Source organism: Haliaeetus albicilla, chromosome 12 (genome assembly GCF_947461875.1).
Source record: "Haliaeetus albicilla chromosome 12, bHalAlb1.1, whole genome shotgun sequence".
Classification (NCBI taxonomy): Eukaryota; Metazoa; Chordata; class Aves; order Accipitriformes; family Accipitridae; genus Haliaeetus; species Haliaeetus albicilla.
The window spans coordinates 40,625,167-40,647,102 of NC_091494.1; the positions used below are offsets into that span (position 1 = coordinate 40,625,167).

A 21,936-nucleotide genomic window follows, 5' to 3' on the forward strand; every position below is an offset into this window, starting at 1 on the left:
AAGCCGTGCCTGCAAAATTATTTTTTTTTTTCTTCAGTGCATGCATGCATTTTATTTTATTTATTTATTTTTTTTCGGGATGCAATTGCATTTTGAAGTTTGAGGGCTTTCAATGGCTCTCAGTTGCATTTCCTGTTTAGTATGTGCCTTTTTGCAGCCACACACACACTCACACACACAGTTCCTGTAAGGCAGGGCTTGCAGTTCAGCTGTGCATTGACGTTATTTGAATTCTTCTGCGGGGATTACTGAGCCTTTTTTTTTTTTTTTTTTTTTTTTTTTTTTTTGCCTTTTGCACAGTCAGGACAGATAAAAGGGTGTCGAAGAGCAGATGCGTTCGCTGCCGTAGATCTGCATGCAAAATGGGCACAATGCATGCGAATTGCAGCTGATTGCAAGCGCGGAATGAAATGAAACTTTTAAAGAAGTGCGGGGAGGAGATGAAAGGTGAAACTTGAGTGGAGTTACCAGGAATTAAATATATACCTATGTTTCCATGGGAAAGTATTGTTCTTGTGCCAGGACTGAGATCATTTTCCACCGATTTCTCCCCCCCCCCCCCCCCCCGCCTTAATATTTGGTAACTTTTGGTCAGAGGCAGCAATGTGGTTTGTAACACCAGATCGCTGAGAGCATGCAGAAGGGCTGCTTTATTTAGAATTTAAGAGCAGGGGCTCAGCACTTGGGATGGAGCGGGAGGGGCGTGTTTGGGTAGGGGACAACAGTGATTTGATTTTTTTTTGGTTTGTTTTTTTTTTTTTTTGCCAGCGTGGTGGGGAAAGCTTGATCTTTGCTTTTTAACTTGGTGATTATTCCGGCGTGGCTCTGCCTTGTGTCCTGCAAGGGGGTGGTGGGAGGAGGTGGAGAATTTAATATTGCAAAAATGCTGTGGGAATGCAATAGTCCCTGCAAGACCAGGCTGAGATGTTTAAGGAGGAGTTGCTCCGGCCATTCATTGTGAAAATAGATGCACATATATGTCAGGGATTGGCCACACAGATGCAGCTTTTGGAGCTTCTTTTAAATGTTTGGATTTGATGTTGCAGCTTGCTTCTCCTTGCATTTTGCAGCCCTCGCACATATTGGGTTTTGGGGGGGGGGGAGAGACAGTGCATGGCCCGGTGGGAGAGCAGCTCCCAAACTGGGACTGAGGCTTTTTTCTTGTTGTTGTTGTTGTTTAAAAAACAAACCCAAGACATCTGTGAAGTCCGTGGCCTTCCACTATAAGCCTTGCTGGGAGGACATAGGAAGGAGGTGCCTTCACAGCTCTTGCCACACAGTTTTTCCTTTGTAAGAAAAATGTAAAGTTGTTGTATAATTTATTCCTAATTTGGGTTTGCTGCAGTCATCTTTTCCAGCCAAGCAGAGAATTGTAAAAGTTTCCAATAGAAAGAGCCAAGGGAGTTTGATAATGCAAAATTGAACCAAATGGTACCCACGGCACGCCGCCGTCCCCGCGAGACCCCCGGAGGGGCAGGGGAGCAGCCGCTTCCCAGGGATCCCCGGAAAACCTCGGGGTGGGAAAACCTGATGGCACGGAGCCGGTGACGGGCAGGGACCTGTGCTGGTGACCCCGCAGCCCACGGGCCTTGGCCGTCCTCCTCGGTACCGGGAAAATGGGAAAAATACGAGTAGCTAACCCACAAAACATGATCTCGATGAATGGCATCATTCTTGAATCCGTTTGCCGGCCATCTCACGCTCTGCAATACGGGTGTCTTAGGCTGAATTCCTTACACGGATAACTTTTCCAAGTTCAGCTGTTCAGGCTGAGGTTTTGCTCGGGAAGGGGTTTCAGCGCCGGGGTTTGCACCAGAGGTATCGTTCTTCGGGATGAATTAAGGGAGGCATAATCTGCACGTCGGGATCAGCTTTCATGTGTTGCACAGGAGGTTCCTCGTCAGCTTTCTAAAATACTGCACAGAGCTTCGGCCAGCTGCTGAGCCCTCTCCCTGCTTTGAATCATTTCCAAAGTTGTTCTGAGAATTTGCCAGAGATTAATTTTTTTTAATGCTGCTTGTCAGGGGAACATGTAGGCGGGAGGGTTATTCTCTGATAAGACTTACTCCCTGCAAGGAATCTCACCTAGTTAAGAGAGCAGAACTGCTCCTCGGACCCGACCTGTGCCGCGCGAAGAAGCAGAGGTGGTCTGCTCTCTGCACAACCATAGCGTGGGCTGGAGAAGATAAAAATCTCCCTGGAGTTTGGAAGCAACAGTTTCATTCCGGCCCTTTCCATAGCAGAAACTGGCGGACACCTCCGGCATCGCACTTGCAGCGCTCACCCACCGTACCTGCGCCCTGATGGACTCCCTGAGACTTTGCAGTCGACAAAATACAGATCAAGTCAAAAAGACAGCCCCGGGTGCAAACTCCTGCGTTTTGCACCGTGCTCGTTTCTACCTTCGTTCCCGCTTTTAAGTTGCAAAACGGTATTTTGAGTTGGACGGAGCAATCCGCAGCGAGGAAGAATTCCCGGAGCGCAGCAGGTCCCTGCGGTCCGATTCTCACCTTCGGAGAGGAGCCCGCTCCGCACAAGTGGGACTTGATGTTGATGGTAGCTCGGAAGAAGTTGAATTGTTGCCCAAATACGGCACATTTGGCTGTCATGACTAATAGGATATTATTCTGGAAGAGAAAAAAAATGCGGAAGTCCGTATTAATTACAAGCTAAACACAGTTTGAGGCTATAAATCTGAACTCTCGTGACAGCAGATATATTCAAGAGTCTTCCAAATTCATTGTAATGGGGGAATTATTCACTCACAAAGCCCACATCAGAGAAGCAACCTGGAAATATGCAAATGTCTCTATTGAAATAGGAAAAGGGAAGGGGGAGCGGTTCCCATTGGAGCACTAATTCATAAATAGTACATTGAAATGAGCTACGTTTAACTAAATATTGCTCTCCATTGATCTCATTCCTAATTCTTAGACTTTGTTGTTTCGAATACAATTTTCTGTGCTCTAGCTGAAAGGGAACACTGGGATTATGAGAACCACGTCCCACGTGGTGCTGACTGAACGCGTACCCTACGGACTTTGACCAAAGGCCCTGCGCCTATTAAAAATACTATATTTTATGTAAAATGCTCTCTTTCCAGCTAGAAGTCTCAGTGGAACAGATGTAAAGCCTAAATGGTAGCTTTTTTTTTTTTTTTAAAAAAAAGTCCTACGTAGGTGGCAGGTTTTTGCTGGTATAAAATTAACCTGTAAGCAGCGTGAGGCTCCTGTTGGTTGTGCAATGTGCAGTTTGCCTCGTCAGCACCACCGCAGCTTCTCCCCATTAACGCACTCCCATGACATAGGCACTTGGCAAGGACGGGCTTTGCAAAAGCACGGTGAGCAAAGCCGTGGCACGGTCAGGGAGGTGCAAGCCTAGCAAAGCCTAGTCTAGCAGCAAGCACAGCCGATTTCAGTTCGAGTTGTTGATCTATTTATTTATTTATTATTTAAGGTTACCATGTTGATTTACTCTTTCGCCCTGTTGCATGTGCTGCCTGCGCTACCGCTTCTGTGACGGAGGTGCCCGTGTACCCGCTGCGGGTTAAGAGGGGGCAAACGTTTATAAAGAGGTTTAAAAGTCTCACACGATGCCACGCTGGAGGAATTAACCAGCACGGGAAAAAAAATAAACCAACTAGTTGGGGTGGAAAGTATTAGGCTAGAAATGATGTTTGACATAAGCCAAATCACTGCGCTAGCCACCTGGGCAACTGGGAACCGAGACACCCAGTCGAGCCCCTCCAGTTGCTGTATTTTGCTGCCTGCTCCTTCTGCATTGCACTAAAGAGGCATTTGCTTGCGGGGAAGGAACCCTCGTCCCCCCACACCCCAGGCAGCAACACCGGGGGTGCAAAAACCAGAGTGCGTTTGCAGGGCGCCCTGTCCCCATGTCGCGACATGGCACGACAGCCAGCAACGTGCTGGTCAGGGCAGCAGCTCCCCAGTGCTAAGTGGGCTGTTCAGCAGGGACAGGAAGACATAAGGATTTAAGAGCTCAAGCTATAGAAGTAATTTTAGCAATAAAAGCGATAAGTTGCAGGGAAAAAGGAGCAAAGAGCTGTTCTCTCCTCCCAGCTGAAAAAAGTTTAGGTTTCTCACTGCCACAGTAAGCGTTGCTCATTTGTTACTGTAGTCACCAAAAAAACCAGAGCTTCCTTTGGGGTGAATTCCCTCCCATGACACATACACAAGCTGCTGCTAAGGTGAAGCAAATGATACTCAATTAAAACCACAGGAGTAATTTAGAGAGATGAGACGCTTCATTCCTCCAAGAGTATTGGCATTAATGGAACACAATTACCTTCAAAGTTACATGGCAGATTTGCAAATCCTGTGTACTGTGGTTGCAAATATACAAGATGACTAAAAAGTTGCGCTTTTTTTTCCGCAAACAAATCATGCATTTGATGTCACTTGTCCATTTTCTCTTGCGGAAAAGAGCCATAACAACACCTATAGAAGCCTCTTGGAAAAGGATTTAAAAACAACACATCTGAAACAAGCTCAGATCCCTTTTTTATGTTGGAAAAAGAAAAATAGTATGGGAGCTTTGGAAGCAGAGGAGCGGGAACGCACTTGCAGCCCTCCTCTGTGAATGCACGTGGAGGACCGTAGCGTCTGTTACCCTGATCGTTGGGCACGGCCACGATTCCCAGCCCTTTCCCGTGGGATTCCCTGCCTTCACCCCATGAACGTGCATTTCTAATGCTTGGGCTGCCCACAGGTCTCCTCCCGCTCCAAAGGCAAAGCTCTACATCTCACAGGGAGCTAAAGCATCCGCAGCAGCGCTCGCTGGGCAGGTCCCAGCTTCCCGACGGCAGCGGGTGGCACAAGTAATTCTGAGTAAGGGAAAGGGGTAAAAACCAGAGCATGCAGGCATCCCTTACTGCAGTCGCTCACGTTTTGGGGGACGATCGGTGCGTTGTACGAGTCGGCAGCATGGCCACTGGCAGCATCATTATATAAAGCGTTGAGTCAGTCTCCAGTGGCCGGATAAATTGCAGGACTGTTCTTTTAATTTTAGACATGGACAGAGCTATAATTAAAAAAAAATGATGTTTCATTACCTGTAGAGTTACTTAGCTCCCTTCCTTAGGGCCTGTCTGGGAATAGTTTAAGAGATTAGCATTATCAGCTAGAGCAATGTTAGCAGGAAAACAGATCTAGGACCCTGGAGCTGTGCCACATTAGATATTATCATCTGTGGTGGCAAGGTGGTGAAGGCCATTCAGTGCAATTTCCATATCTACTCATTGTGCAAAAAGGTTGTTTTTTTTTCTTTTATCTTCCAAATCCACAACATTCTGCATGTTGACAAGTGTGAATGGAAAAGTGTCTTCTGCTCAGTAAAAAGCAATTTGGAGAGGGGAAGCCGGAGACTCTCGCTTGTAGGGCTTTCTTTTGCCTGAAAGCCAAAATTAAAGCTATCCTTCCTTTTAAGCTAGACTTTCCAAACACTCAGTTGATATTTCAGAGGGTTCATCCCACCATGAAAGTCTCTGGGGTGCTAAAGCACTTCTGAGTCATCTTTACTTTGGAGATGTTGCAAACAGATGCTGAACATCCTTTATGGAAGCTCCAAGAAGCCACTTGTGCATCTTGGTCTGCTGGTGCTAGCCAAGCTGCAGCTGAACATCGTTCTGGATTTGCATCCCATAGTCAAGTAGGGGTCTGAATTTGTATGGGCATGGTAAAAGCAGCATCAGGACAGTACTTTGGGGCACTCGGGAGCTACTCGGGCTGCTTTCCCCCCACAGTTGCTGTAGGAGCAACGGCCATGGCTTGTTAGGCTGCTGCAAAAAGCTGCGTGCAGTGAAGCCCAAGGAGCATCGTGCAAACAGCTGGAGAGAGCAGCCTCTGCAGCTGAGATAGTTTCATATCTGTAAGAAAGATTGCAGAGAGAGAAAGCATTTTTTTTCCCCTGTTTGAGCAGGAAAACTTCACCGAGCACAGCTGATCCAGTTTCTTGCTGTTGCTGTTTTGTTAGCCTACTTAGCTTGCAATTTTATAATCGAAGCTAGGTTTTCCTAGCCTTCACCCAAGCAGATCAAAAATTATTAGAAGAACTGAAGCCCAAGCAGCATCCACTTGTACTGCACTCGCATGAAACCAGTGGAAAAAAAACCCCAGCAGAAGTTGCAGATGAGATGCCACAGATAAGGCAGCAACAGAAAGTACGTACAGGAGTCAACACTTCACTGTGTCTGCAGTAAGAGGCCTTTAATGAAGGCTGAATCAGCATAGACTTGGTAGCTGCTTTTGAAGGAGAATCTCTTTCTAAACAAAAATATGTAATTGCACTCAGTGAAACAATGCTTATCAGCGCCAAATGGCCTCAGAGCATCATCTGGCAGTTCTTCTGTGGAAATCCCAGGCAACATGCTTTTGTGCTTATTTTCCTCCCACAATGGGGTCTGAGCCTGAAGTTCCCTATTCGTGTGTTTTCAGCAGGGCTTATTTGACACTCCAGCAACAAGTTAAAATATAAAAATTACAACTTCACTCCATGTTATCATTCCTCTTAAGAACGTTTATTGCTTCTCCAGTAGTTCAAGGTCAGATACAGAAAAGGACTCAAAGAGGTCTTTTGTTGTTCTGACAGCTCTAAAGTAATGGAAGTCCCCATCTGGCAAAGACAAACCTTCCCAGAGTACCAGCATCAAAAAGGAAGGGAGAGAGAACATTTTGAAGGCAAACCCAGCATCGATTACTGATTTTCTTTCCCTGGAGTCGCTCCATGGTATCTGCTCTCAGCATCTCCCGTTCGCAGGAGCCCCAGTAAGAGCCCGCTAGACTTGCGGGCTCCCGCAAGTACATGCATGTAGGAGGTGAAGCATTCACTTAAAGAGGACACAGGAGATGAGAAGGTCCTTTTGGTACAGCGCCTAGCACTGCCCTGGGCACCGGCTCCTTGTTCCAGGGCACTTCTCCAGTGCTGGCAACTGGCACCCATTTAGAGGCACACTTTCCAGCTTGGATTTCAACACAGCCCTTTTTTTCCTAGGGCTGCTTTAATTGCCTACAATTAGGGTCTCCAGTGCTGCAGAAGTATGAAGAAATAAAACCAAGTTTGGCTTTGCGAGGACTGGAATTGATTTCTTCTTTCAAACAGCTGATGCTGTAGCCTTTTAAAAAGGAAGCGTCAGCCTGTGATCATAGCATTTTTGCACACTACTGCCCAGGGACTACAGCCCAGGTATGTGCCATTTATTGTTGCTGCCTTCAAGGAGTGAAGCAGCTGTAGGAGCTGAGAACAGCTGGCCTCCTTCTTCCAGTTAGATGAAGGAAAAGACAGGGACTTTACATGCCATCATCCAAATGCCAAAACCCCTTGGGGCAAAACTACATCTTAAGTAGATTTGTTTAAGCACTGAGCCTCAGCACTTAGCGAAAATGACTCGGCAGAAGTGCAAGTCACAGCACCGGGCTTTTGGCAGCCCTGATGGGTCCCTGAAGGTGCAATGGGTCACCCTGCACAAGAAGGTCAGGATCTGGCCAGCTGGGACTCTGTGCTGTTAATGAGGTGCAGACAGAGATCTGACCTTGATTTCCAAATGCCATGAAGGTTTCGGAGCTAGCAACAGGGCAGGGAAGCTGCAACAGTTTTCATCCTAAGCTTGACCACCACTGAAGTTTTGGATGTGGAGGTGTAGACTTAACCTGCAGCCCCCTCTTGCAGATTTGCGTCTCTGAATAGAAAGATGCTGATGGTTAATGCAGAAGTTCACTCCCAAGCAGACCTCAGTACTTAACCGTACTAATTAAATGCTTTCAAAAACCACAAGACTGACCTTCACTACATGCCCACAGATTTTTCTCTCATTTAACAAGCAGAGGGTTGACGGAGTAGCCTATTAAAGGAGAAGAAAGGCAATACTCTAGATACTGTTGTTTTTCAACCTGTTCCAAGGTGGTTTTGGCTTTTTAGCTGTAAGAGATGGAAACCATAACCCCCTAATAACCTACCACGAGAAACCAGGCTGCAGACGAGGAGCGGTTGGCTCAAAGCACAAAGTCTGATAAAAAGGTGAACGCACTTTGGTCTGAAGTTTCCTCAGATATCTATGCAATAAGCCATGACAGCCATTATATATACAGGTACTTATGTAACCAGAGAGCCATTCTATGTGGCATAGAGTTGTCCTTTGGGAGATACCCTCTAGAAAAAAATAAAGGCAATTAACACAGACTCTGACTTCCTTACCTTTCCCAAGGACACCAGTAATTTGCTCATTGCTAATAAAACTTGGAACATCTCTACGGAGAGCTTGAATTCCTGCCAAGGAATCAGTTTTACAAATTAACTAAAAGACCAGATCGGTGCGGAGCACTGCGTGAAAGGACATCACAAAACAGCCCCCTGACGGAGCAGCATCTGAACTGGAGGGAGAGCCCAAAATAGTTCCCGGCAGCCAGGGAGGGTAACACAGACGCTGCATTCAAAGATGATTAGTGTAGTAAGTTGCTTTCTGGAGACAAGACAGACTGAATTCACAGCAGGCACTTTTTTGGCAGAGAGCAGGACCTCTGGGCTTGCACCTCTCCGGGTCTGTGTAGGGTGACAGGACGGGAACGTGCCCTTGCTCATGACCACCTGAGCTGGGCAGCACAGCAAGCTTCCACGTAGCATGACTTCAGTTTCATTCATGTCATTAGGCAGCTTCCTTTATAGCTAAGCATGTGATATTTTTTTTCCCCTTTTTTTTTAATTCCCCTCAAAAACATTTGGTACTTCCCCCGCAAGAAATCAGAAGCTTTATGTCTGATAAAAGGCTGGAACAGCTTCCTGCACTAGGAGAGCATTCCTCCTCTTGCTCTTCCTGCACGGACCTCAGAACAATGCCAGCGCTTCCAGCAACAACCAGCATTTACTTTACCTTGCAGCACACTCATTTAGGGCCCATCCTGTGCAAGCATCTCCCCAGCCAGCACCTCCTGCAAAGGAGGGGGAGGCTTTTTTTTCCAGGAGCTTGCTTTAAAAAGGCATTGCCGCAGCTGAAACGCAAGGAGCAATCTGGGAGATTGAATCCAAGCCGATTCAGAGCAGCTGTAGTCAAGCAGGGCCCTCATTTGGAGGAGTGGGGTCTGAAGAATTTTTTTCTTTCCCCTTAAAAGAGAAGTTAAATAGGATTTTTTTCATGCTCTGATCTCGAAACTACTCAGGCATGTGCTAAACTTAGAGCGTATGAGTCCTTTTGCAGGAGTCAGTGGGACTGAATGTGCTTGGGGTTGAGCACACACGTAAGAATTTACAAGGTTGGGGATGTATTTTGTCCTGGTTGCTAAGTAGGATGGACATCATGGATCTGCGTAGATGATTTATACTACCCCGCTTTCTCTTGGTTTCTTTTTTCCCCTTTCTGCTTATCTGTTCTTGCGACTTAGAAAGCAATATTGTGTTTGCGAGCGTGTATGTATGTAACTGAAACTACAGTCGTGAACCTCGCACAGGGAGTTCTATGGAGGCTTTGATAGAAAAGCTTATAAAGGGAGTTTTGTATTTACAGCTCCTGATTTAGAAGGCTGGGTGGAGAGGTGTAACCTGACGGGGTTTGATCCACGTGGACATATGTGGATAGAAAAAAATCTGCCCAGTTGTGTCAGGGACACTTTGTTGGGAGAGAAAGGACAAGACTTGCTGTACTGTGCCGTAATGCATTTCTTCAACATTTTCCAAACTGAAATAAAATTGCATGACAAAAGCTGGGGAAAGGCTTTTGTTCCTTACATACTGCTTGCTTTACTTTATTATATGACGTACAAGCAAGTGTATGCTCTTCGCAGGTGCCTGGAAGGAGAGCTGGAAGTTCACGCTCTCTGACCTCTGGCTAAAATCTGTTTGAACTTGAAAGAGCTTCCCTGGAAGCCCCGCGAGCCATGCTGCATCCTGCAGACCTTCACGTGCGCGGCTCTGAGCCTCCTGGGCCTTCTTATATGCGCAAAGATGCATTGCTGAAGTGGTTGCAGGACCGAGACATCGTGTTGGTGGTCGGACGGACTTGGCTGTCGCCCGTCTCTGCCGTCGGCGGTTTCTTGGAGCAGCCGCTGTTGTTGCTGACAGTGGAAACCGGGTGTCGTTACTGTCCTGGTGCCTCCTGTCCTGCTCCGGTGTTGGGGTATTGCCCAAAATCACACTGCTGGAGACCCCGGGTGGACGCTGGGGCTCCGAGGGGACGTGGGTTTCGTTTTGCTGTGGTTGTCTTTAGCGTCTCACTGTGAATAGGGTTCCTGTGTGTTTTTAAAGTAGGACCTACACCTTTGCTGGGAGGCATTGCCAGCAGAGGGAGCATGAGTTAGTTCCTCCCATCTATGCTGTCCACAACTGTCAAATACCATCTTTAACAATTTAGGTACAAAAATAAGCAGATAAGCTGTTAAAAAAAGAATAGCAAAAGAGAGCTGTCTGACAGGGTAGCGCAAAGGCAGATTGGTCAAGGTCTTGACCGTGTTGAAAACTGAATCACAATATTTGGCTGAACCTTTACAAAAATGCCCCATGGCAAAACGTTAAGGAAGGAAGCAGATCTTCTCCTTCCATGTCAGTGCTGCAGGTGCCGCGGCATTCTTTTGATGCGGGAAAACCTCTGGGCGAGATTGCCACCAGATTTCTAATCAGCTCATCTGCTTGGCCCCAGCCACGAGTGAAGGACGGGGCATAAGCAGCATATCATTAAAATTAGATGTTGATTTGAAATTCTTCTGAGTGTTATTTGCACCACAGAAGAGGGAAGTGGTCCTAAAATTATCTTTGGTTCAACACTTTTAGTTGAAACAAACAGTTGCCAGCTGCCAAGCAGAACAGCACAACTTGGGAACTGAAGAGAAGTAATTCAGTCTAGAGGTGTCTTGTACAACTTTGGCACTATTTAATAAATCTTTTCAACCCAGAGGTGTTAACGTAGCCCTCCTGTTCATCAGGGACCTTCTGCAGAGGGTGAGGATATTCGCTAAAGTAATGGCTTGGGGTACATTCCTCTATTCCGTGGATATTCCCATTTGGCTGTAAAAGTTATTGGTACTCTACAACTCACAGAATGACCAAATCATTGGGCAGTTTTCTCTCTGTGGAACATAAACTGCCCATTTTGTCCGAAGGTGGCTTTACTCACGAGCAGAAAATTATAAACCCGAGTTTTATATGCAGCGCATCAGCAGTAGAAGATGGCTGATAATGGTGTAGTGTAAATGTCCAACATTTACAATATGCTGAACGAATTAAATCTGTGCTTGGTAAAATGAGACTCCTGTGGCTGCCTGGAGCACCCGGTAACAGAAATAAAACCAGAGCTCAGATTGCCCTGTGGTATTGATTAGATTTTATTCTGTCCTGCTGCGAGGGTGATGACACCAAGACAGGTATCCCACAGACAAGGTGCAATCCTGCTCAGCGAGCAAAAGCGTCTCTGCAGAGAAACGGGGCTGCGTTAACACGCGGGGAGAAGCCGTTCAGAGCTGAAGGACAAATAACTGGCTTTCCTGGGGCCAGTGACACCCCAAAGGGCCAGTTTGCTGAGCTCCCCAGGAGAGTCTTCCTGGTCCATTGCGCCCTCCTGATTTAGCAAAGACCTGCTTTTCCCGTGTTTAACCCTCCTGACTTGTTTTTGGCTGAACAGCGCTTGCCCGCGTAGCTTCGCCAGCGGATGCTGCGGGACGGCATCTCGGGCACGGGGAAGAAATGACGGGGAACCAGCAACCCGGCTGGCACCACCGCTTGCAGAGGGACTTCTGCCAGTGTCTGTGTGTGGGTTGCGTCTTTTGGTGGGTCTGGCTGAGCAATGGGCTGAAGCCTGCAGCCGGGTATCCAGGGGACAGACGCTTGCTGCAGCTATTGCAAAGGCTAAGACGGCAAAGGCTAAGACAGCAGTCTGGCAGAGCCTTTAGGTACGTGGTCCTGCTCAGTTTGCCGCTTAATACAGCCCTAATAGGAACGTGTGCTCCCGGTAAGCACATGCTTAAATCATCAAGACATACAAACCTTCATAGCTGGAGCCGCAGGCCTGAATTGGGCTTTTGAGTCTTCAGCGCAGCAGAAATCAGCACGCGGGTGGAAATGTCACCTTCGTTTTCCAAAGCAATTTGCATTTCCCCAGGCTGGCAGCACATCTGACAGCTCCAAGAGGCCCTGGCTCAGAAAGCACGGTGCTGGCGCTGGCAGGGTGGCTGCCCCTCGCCTGCTCAGCCGGGTGCGTGGACTCGTCACCCCTCGGTGTCCGGGCAGCCGGGACAGATCTGGGAGCTGATCATTTTTTTTCAAGGGAAATGAAACTCTGCTGCGGGGTCCTCCACTCGTGATGCTTCTTTAAAAACACCTTGCAGGACCCGCTGGGAGAAAAATCCCAGCTGCATCAAGCACGTTAAAAAAACCTGAAAACCGAAATTGAAACTGGAGGTAGACCTCGAGCAAAAAGTCTGTCTGATGGGGAGAGCATCCTTATCGCCTCCCTGCAGCCAGACCTAAGAAGGTTGGGTTTTGAGGCTCCGCAGAGCAGTGGGGAAAGGAGGTGGATGCTCCTTTACTGCGTCGAGTTTTCCACGGAGCAGCGGGTTTGGGAAGCGTAGAAGTGTTTGTAGCTGGGTTGAGGCTGGTAGATTTAAGGCAAATCCTGTTCCCACCATGGATGAGGCAGATAAGACTGTGTATAAGGAGGCTTGCTGCTGCCTGCTAAATATTTGTATGGGAAGTTGGTCAGAGCCCCGTAGCTGCATGTGGTCACTCACTCTGGCATTTTGAGGTGAAATCTCGGTGGATAAGGGGAAGTAAAAAAAAAAAGCAAATGGAGTAGCAGGAGTGATGCCCCGCTCACGGGTGAACCCGCAGCATCCCCACTCACGCTGGCCGTGGAAGCTTCAGCCCCTCATCCATGGGGCTGCGTCGCATGGGAGCACCCACTGCACAGCACCCGCCCGTCCCTTGGGAGACTTTTTAGGGTCCAGCCACCGCATGGAGGAGCAGAGCCCACCCTGCCTTCCGTGTGAGGGCCAGAGCCGGGGCAGGGAGCGTGAAGCTCGGCCGAAAGGCTCGGGTAAATCTTGCACGCCACGATGCGTGAATGTTTTGGAAAGCGCTCTGCTTCCGCTGCCTGTGGGAGTGGAAGGCATCCGTCCTCTTGCCTGCACATTCCCCCCTGTGCACAGGCAGCAGCCCACCTCCTCCGGTGCCGCTGGCAGGTGCTCTTTGGCAGGGAGAAAATAGAAATTAAGGTAGCGGCAATGAAAGCAGCCGCGTCCTCCAAATCCTCCTGCACAAAAGCCCTTTTGTTCCCCGGGTGAATTCCAAGAGCTTTTCTCCAGTTTTGATTCCAGCAAACTCCCACTGCAAGCAGACAGCCGAGGGTTTGAAAACAAAGCAGCAACTAAATGAAAAGTCCCTCATAAAAAATCCCCATGAAGGCCGGAGGCTCTTGACAAACAGCTTCCCCGGCCTGCAGTTCCTGTGGATTTCCTAATTTGAGATAAGCAGCAAAGAAAACAGGCTCTGGGATGGGGAGGCAGCGAAGCCAGCGGACCTTGGCAGAGGGAAAATACGGGCTTGATTTATGGTGTACTGGTGATGGGAGGGAGTGACTGCCCCTGCTACTCGCCTCCCTGGAGCTCCACTGCTGCGATTTCTCATGATAACAGGGGCGAGGGGAGAGGCCACCAGGCTCCCGACAGCCTCTGTTGCTCTGTGGGATCTCCACCACTATCGCATCTTTCCCAGAGCAACAGGAGGATGCACTTGCCCAAATGCTGGAGGCTCAGGAGCCCCGCGAAGGATGCGACCCGCTCCAGCGACCGCAGGGAGCAGAAAACAAAGTCCTTTTTGGCGTCGCTTGGACCCCAATAAGATTTCCCTGAGCCGTTAGCTGCCTTTGGCTCTCGCAGCTTCACGTCGGGCAGCTGTGAGGGATTTGGAGGATTTGAGGGCGTTTGAGGTGGTGTGACAGGAGGAGTGGAAGTGGTTTTTCTCTGTGTGTGATGAGAAAGGCTTGGAAGGATGAGGAAGGAAATTAAGTTGATGGGTGGAAAAGTAGTTAGGCAAAGCAAGGTGAGAAGAAGGAAGAGGCTTTGGTCCTTATAGGATTTCCATCAGACTGTTGGAGATGGGGGTATGCAGAGGCAAACTGTTGAATTTTGCATTTTGGGTTTTTATGCATGTGCCTCCACAGTGGTCTCTGGAGGATCCAGCATGTCTGGAGCATCAAGGGAGAGCCCCAGCCTCGGCACGGGCAGCTGTGTCCTTGCAGCTAAAGGGTGACACAGATGTCTCACAAGCCTGGTGGGGATGGGTGCTGCTCTCCCATCCCTAGCTTGAGCCACCTCCATGGGTTCGGGCCAATACTCTCAGGTGCCAAGGGGAACGGGATGGTGGTGTGAGCCCGTGCTGCCTTGTAGCCCCCCGTGCGATGTGGGCAGTGTTCTTTGGCGGCTGCCAACAACCTCATCCATGGAAGTCCTTCGCTTTGGTGGATGTGAGTCAGAGCCCAAAGCAACAGAGGTGTTTTTGTCTTAATTCATTATTGCAGCACACCTGCACAGTAGGCAGAGAGGGGACACGCACACAAACAAGGCTTGTGCAACTTTGGGAGTTGGACTCGATGAGATCCTCATGGGTCCCTTCCAACTCGAGATCTTCTATGATTAACTTGCCTGCAGCCATGGATGGGATTGTTAGAGCTGAAACTGGAGCGTGCACATCCCAGCGCACAGTCCCTTCCACCCACCACCTCCTCCTCCCCTCTTTATCCGACGGGTCACGAGGCAGCGCCCGGTCCCTGACAGAACATCTTGCAACTGGGGTGAATCAGCAGAGAACTGCACGTTTCCACTTTGCACCCAATTGGGAGATCCCAGAGAAGGAAGCCGGTGATCCCTGGAGAGCTGTGGAGGAGCAGGGCTGGTGCTGGGGATCAGGTCGGAATTGCCCGACAGCAGATGCTCCCAGCTGTGGTGCATCGAGTGCCTTTCCTTCTAGGTGATGTTGTCGCTGGTTGCACAGAGGTGCTGCTGTTCGGGAGGAGCCGTGCCCTTTCCCCCAGGCCATCGAGGTTTGAGCAGCTGGATGCACGCGCCAGATGAGTTCAGCCAAAGTGTTGTAACAGGGTTTTTAATATTAAAGTCTCTTGTGCCCTATGCTGAAAGCCGTAGGCAGGCAAAACTTCTCGTATCTACCATCTCCCACTTACATTAGCACCTAAAGTACGACGGATTTAGGGCTGCTTTGCATTGCATCTGTTTTCTAAAGAAAAACCGTCTAATCTAAAGGCTGCCTCGGCAGTGCAGGATGTCAGAGGAGGACTCTGTCTTGCCTTGTCACGTCTGCAGATACCAGTGTGGTCCTGGCACCAGCTCAACAGGAGCATGATGGGTGGCCCCATGCTGTGCCTGCAGTTCCCTTGCTGAGATTGGGAGCGATGCTGTGTCTGGGCTGGGAAGGGACATTATCTGGAAAAGCTGTTTGTTGTCACCTCCCCGTTTCCTCGGAACTGTTCGCGTCAGAAGGGAGCATGTGGTTGCTCTTTGTTGGTCTGTGAGTGTGAAAATGGGCTCGGAAGGCCCCGTCTCCTCTCTCATGTTGGTGTTCCTGCAAACAAACACTGGAGCGGGGTGCAGGGAACTCATCGGGGCAGAGCCAAGTTGGGAAATGAAGTCCAAGGTCTTCGCAATGGAAGGTCCAAACCAGTGTGGGAGCCCATAAAACAGCCCAGCAAGGTGGCAGCAACTTCCACCGGACACGAAAGATCATCCGAAACCCTCATACCCTCTCCCGTGCAGCTGCGTTGTATCACCCCCTCCCTCAGCCAGCCAGTCTTCATCTCCAAACTGGTGTTGGGTGTTGGTGTCCCACAAAACCTGCTGGAAGGTTGCTCCAGCACGTGATTACCCCAGTGCTCCCTGCAAGCTCCTACGGACTGGAGCTGCAGGGGGGCTCAGTTTTGTTTGGTGGGGGATTACAGGAGGGTACAGAATTGCCCAAAAGCTGTGTCAGCTCCCTGCCCCCCCCTTCCCAGAGTCTGTGCAGGCCTGTGTTCAGTGCATGTCTTAGCACAGGATCTCATGTCTAATCTCTATCAAAGTGTCTCTTCCGCTTCACACTCAGAAGGTCTTAACTCTTCTAAAATTTTGAGATGTACTCTTATCAGAGTGACAAACAGACTCTCATAACCAAAATGTGCAGATAGATAAGAAGAAATTGCATCCCTCTGGTTTCTGTATTGACATGAATAAACACAGTAGCCTGCAGCCCTTTTGCAGGATGTGTTAAGAGCAAAATGGGCAGAGTAAGAGAGATTAGCCTGAATCAGGAAATTATCTTCAAAATTGAATTACTGAAGTACAGAGCTTATTGAAAGGCAGGCAAATAGGTTCTGATATTTGCACAGTTTGGTGACATTTCTGTATGTTTCTGCACTGTGGGATCCAGAGATTAGTCTGCTGGAGTCCTTGCTGCAAAGCTTTGTGCTTCACCTTCTTCCAGCGTTTTGTTCTTGTGCTGTTGAGAGCTTTGCCACCAAACCCGTCTCCTGCTGGAGGCCAATCTTGAGGCAGGCATGAAGGACTGACCTTGTGATTTTACCTTGCAGTAAAGCTGAAGATCTTTGTCTCCGTCGTGTTTGTGCCTCAGCAGAGCTGACCTACGTCAGCCGCGGCTCGCTCTTGCAGCGGAGACAGGCCCTGAGACGCAAATAACCCTGGCGTGATCCGCGCAGACGTTGCACAACCTCTGCCACGCCGTTCGTTCGGTGCACCTCCATCGCTCCTTGCAAAAGCCCTGCTATTTTGGTTTGGGGCCTCTCCTGCGCTGGGTTTATTACAGGTTGCAGGACTGAGTCAGAGGAGCGAGCCGAGCCCTGTGACAGAGAAACCCTGGGGCAGCCGCTGGCACGGACAGTGAATTACATTTCCAGCATTATATTGTGGGTGCTAACGGTGTCGGCAAGTAGTTTGGGATCGGCCGGTACGTGGTCGCTGGGAATTGTGCCCAGGTTGTGGCATGCCATGCTCTTCTTCAGGAGCCTTGGGAATTAAAATGGAAGGTGAATGCAGCATCCTCTGCTCGCGTCTTGTGCCAACAGTTCAAGGTTTCCTACTGTACAGGTTTCCAGACGTAGGTTTTGCAGATGGGGATGCAGGGTTTTTCTGTCTCTGTATTTTCATTGCTCAGACTGAACCTGAGAAAAGAAAGTATCTGCCTCTAGGCTGTGGTTCTGAGGTCATCTCCTCTTTGCCAAAGCAAATTTGGTTGCGCTTGGGGCGATGTGTTGGCTGGTTGAGTCTCCGGGAGGTGTCTTTAGGAGCAGGTTCCCCCCTGCTCAGTGCAGTGTGTCTCAGCCATCAGTCAGAGCTAGAAAGGAGAGGCAGAGCGAGAAGTGACTCAAGCACTCCATTTAGCCTGCTGGCATTTCCAGGTTTGGTATGAAATGAGATTTGCTTATTTATTTATTTTTTGAGAAAAGCACCAAGAGGAGGAGTGGAGGACTAGGCGTTCAGAGGCAATTAGGGCTGTCCCGTGGCATCTCTGCGCCTGGCGCAGTGTTTTAGGCGTATCCTGGTTCTGGTACGCGTTGGCAAAATCCGTCACGGTTATAAAAGTGCTTTTGCCTTTGCCGCTTCCTGTCTCAAAACGTGGTTCCAGGGGGAAAAAAAAGAAAAATAAATAATGCTTCAATTTTTGAGACATAAAGGTGTGAGGTGCAGTGTGGACACGGGGCGCAGTGATGGGGCTGGCAGCAGCGATGGTGTGCCCAGACCTGGATGCGCCAATGGCCACCAAATGAGCCGGCAACTCCGTGGCACCGAAATAAGAAAGGAAAGCCCGGAGCTGGGAGATGTCTCAGCCTCACGACCACTGCAGGCTCGGCTCCCTTCTCCCAAGCAGCCCTGAAATGAGTTGTTAAGGAAACAGATTTCAAGTTTGCCGTTTCCAAGGAGTTACTGCAAACAACCGCGAGGGAAGACACAGATAAAGGACGTGCAGGAAACGTCCCTATCCTGCGCAAAGGACGTTCCATGTTCCTCGTTGGAGCATCTCCATTTGCCTCCAGCCGATCCAGTTGCTCATGGCAGTGATGGAAGAGCAGCCACTGGTGCTTGCCCACGCTTACTTATTGACAGGGCTAAGGAGCGAGCAGCTGTATTATATTTTAAGGAGGCAAATAAAGCACAATATCCACTTCATGTCTTCTTTTGGCCTTTGGTTGAAATTTCAACAGGTTTTAAGAATCTCTTGCACATCAAATTATTTTTCTGTGGCTTAATGAGGGGTTGGAAAACAGATTTTCAGGCCCACTTCCACATCATTGGTGCCTACACAAACACCTAGCTTTTTTTTTTCTCCAGAATCCAGGGCTTGGCTAAAGCTCTGCACTTACAAACTGGACGGTGGGCACAGCTCAGCCACTCACCCACTCTGTCCCTGGCACCCTGCTTCAAGCATCGCACAACCAGGTTTTATGCAGCTTTACCAAAGTGTTACCAAGACACGCAACCCAACCACGGAGGGAGAAGTGGTGAGAGAACTTCTCTCGTGCCTCCCCACCCTAGCCACCAAACCGCTGTCACCAACACCAGCCTCCCTATCACCTGCAGATCTGTCCCAAAGACATTTAAATTGAAAAGGCATGGTCTGATTCCATGCTTTGACTACCTGTGTGGCAAAATTCAAAGGCTTTCGCACAGACGAAGCCCGTGGGAGGAGGCACTGTGGTCATGGCTGCGGAGATCCCACAACGACCCATGGGAGGGCAAGCAGGGCTGCCGGAAAGATACATTTGTACTACTAAAACCACCAGAAGTGGCTAGTTTGTGAATTTACACCCATTTGCGTTTGTTCTCTTTGACTGAGGACTTGATTTCCATTTCAGCTAGACTGGAGCCAGGTGGTAAGAATGAGCTCTGGCAGCATGGCATCTTCCTCAGACCCACTCGTTTAAAATATACTTTGTTATCTACGTATATTTTAATTTTTAAGCACAATGATTTGGCAGGGAATCTCGGGCATCTTTGCTTGGTGCCTGTTGTTTAGTCTAGAGGTGGTGAGTGTTTGACTGCGGGGATGCCAGGAATGCACTTGGCCTTCCTACTCCTCTTACGCTTGGCTGGGGCGTCCCCACTTGTGGGATTCCTTGGTGGAAAGACCTGGACAGAATTAAAGGCTTTTCACCTTGAGAACTGGTGAGCGGTGACAAGCTGTTGCTGGGGCAGGTGACTGAGGACCAAAGGAGATGGGCAAGTCCATCACCAGCCTTTGAACTCCCATGTGTGCTAAGATGGGTTTATATCAGCTCTAACCATTACGTGTGCCTTAACCTTTAATAATTTGCAAGCCTAAATAATAAACCAGTGAGATGATCTTTAATACTAGTTTAAAACAAATTTTTCCCCCCCTCTTTGCTCACCCTGTGTGAAACTGATGTTAAATATGAGGTTGCCTCATCTTCTACAGCAGCAGTTGCTCCAGGTGACCCTGCTCTGCCCTGGATGCCATGGGCAGCTTTAAGATATCTCTGTGTTTATATGCCTGGGTCCAGGTGTGTTAATGGGTGAAGTTCTCAGAAGTTTGAATATTCCCACCTGGCCTGCAAGGCTTGAACTTCTCATTGACAGCCATTGCTTGCTGAAATACAGGCTGGAACTGAGCAATGGCTCAGAGATGCCCTTTGCAGCTGAAGACCCAGTCTTTACATGAAGAACTGTCTCCTGCTGGGCATTTCCAGGGCAGCTGGGACAAAAAAAGGTTAATCTTAATTTCTTGGGTTTGCAAGAACCATCTCAGTTTGGGGTTTTGCAGCTAAGCCATGGCCACGGGTCCTTTTCCACTGCAAAGTGGGCACAGTGGCACTTCAGTATCGGGCGAGACGTTGGTTGTGCAGCTGTGTGGTACAGGGCTGTCTCGCAGAGCCCACGAGATGCCCAGTCACTCTTCTGCCACGAAAACACACCAAGCATTTCCATTTTGCCCTCATGTTAGGGGTGGGGGTTTTGCTTACACAGTTGAGTACAGCTGCTAGGGGAAATGCAGATCATTTGGCTTTCAAAACCTTTCAAGAAATCAGACAAAAAATCCTTAGGAAAGACAGGAATAGTAAATGAGCCACTTTTATCTCTTAAAAAAGTGGGAGAATGAGGCATTTCCCGCCTGTGAAATTTTACCAGCAAATTATATGCTAAAGAGTGTTATTTGAAAGAAAGTGTTGCTACATTGCTATTGAACACAGCTTTAATAATAAATTGTGGTGAAGACAGAACTGGTTAATATCCTTTGAAGGAAATAGGAGCTTTTTGCGGCAAGGAACCATTTACTTTGGATTATATCATAAAAAGTTTTTGACTGCAATGAAAAGTCTGGAGACTGGGGAATGGGATTTTCCTTCAGAAGTAAAAGTTTATTTTCTGTTACAGAGTACGTGGGTAGTGAATTCCTCTGTCTTCCCTTTCTTTATTATTCTCTGTTATGCTTCCTACCCTTTTGTTGTGAAACTTTGAAGTTTCCTTTTTCAATATTGATATTTAACGCTGCCCTAATTGGAAGGAGCTAGCAACATTAATCTCTCTGTCCGCTCTGTCAGTGCTGGTGGGAAGAGGTTAACAAGCCCATTGGAAGGTGTATTTTTTCTCCCCTCCCTCAGGAATTGGGTTTAAGACCTTCACAGGGAAGTATTTAATGTGTTTTCATTAAGTCAGGTTTTCTTTTTCCTATTACGATTTTGCTTTCAGACCTCACTTCGTTCTCAGCATTGACTTTCTTGGGCTGGTCTAGCCAGTGCCCGCAGAAGGGACGCGCGGTGGGTAGGTGGGCACGGAAGGTTGCAGTGATGTTGCCCCTAACTGTTTGTGCATTACTGCTGTCCGGATCGGTGTGCTTGCCAAGAACGCACGGAGGTTTTTTAAAGGTGGCAACTTCTCTAGCATCAGTCAGTTCACTATTTACTGTGGGTAATTGCTTTGCTAGAAGAAAGTAGATTTAAGCCTGTGCTTAACGTTACAGATATCCCGGATGTTTTGCTGAATCAAAACTCGGTTCTGGAGATGTCTCTCAGCATCGCTCCAAACCAGTCTGTTTTTTTCCCTCAATTATTCTTCAAACCTGGCTTTTGAGTCAAGTGCCTGTGGAAGTGTCTGTGTGGAAAATTGCAGGGAGAGCTCTCAAATGAGCTCTAGCTTGAAGGCTTGGAGACCAGAAAGCCACCAGTGGTTGTTTACATGGAAAAATCATGATTTTTTGGATGCTGGGGAGTAGATGTACGATCCCATCATCAACCAGGACTGTGAACGTTCTGCGGAAGGAGTGACGTTTATAGACTTCATGCTTTGTATGGCAGCTTATTGGGGCTTTCCTTCTTGCAAATCCCAAGGAGTTGCAGTGAACCCCCCCACCGATGCTCAGGCCCTGGCTGGTTTGTGCCTCAGGATCGAGCCTCGTGCTGTTATTTTGGTGTCTGAGACACCCGGGGCTTCTGCACAGCTCGAATGCGGATGCCTGGTGTCTGCCATGGGTTGCTTTTGTGCTTCAGCCTGCCTCTAGGTTGGGAACTTCTTTATTTAGTCACCTGGTTTTATCAGATTTGCAATCTCCAAAAGCTCGGTTTCTCTGTCAGAGAGGGCTGAAATTGGCCAGTGGATTTAAACTTGCCACAAGGGACACAGACTGTCAAATACACACATGCGGTGATTTTCTTCAGGAAACAAAGCTAAAAATAATAATGATTCATAAAAACACTATGGAAAATACTGGTTTTCTAGTGGATGGAACAGGTAACATCCAATTTTGTATGTTATTAAGCTGCCTCCACATTTTGAGCTCTGGTACAGATGACTTTCTCTGCAAACTGCAATTTAATACAAGTCTTTCAAAGCCGATGTCTGCTATGGTAAACCGGGGGATTTTATTTTGACAGCGAGATACTTGCTTGGCAGTTGTTATTGAAGAGAACTGATCTTGGGACTTGCAATT

The 21,936-nt window shown here is 48.4% G+C and overlaps 1 protein-coding gene across 1 annotated transcript in view; it reads left to right on the plus strand.

Annotated features, from left to right (window-relative positions):
- MAP2K6 (mitogen-activated protein kinase kinase 6) overlaps positions 1–21,936 on the plus strand; it is a 53,954-nt gene that overhangs the window by 231 nt on the left and 31,787 nt on the right. The window lies entirely within an intron of this gene.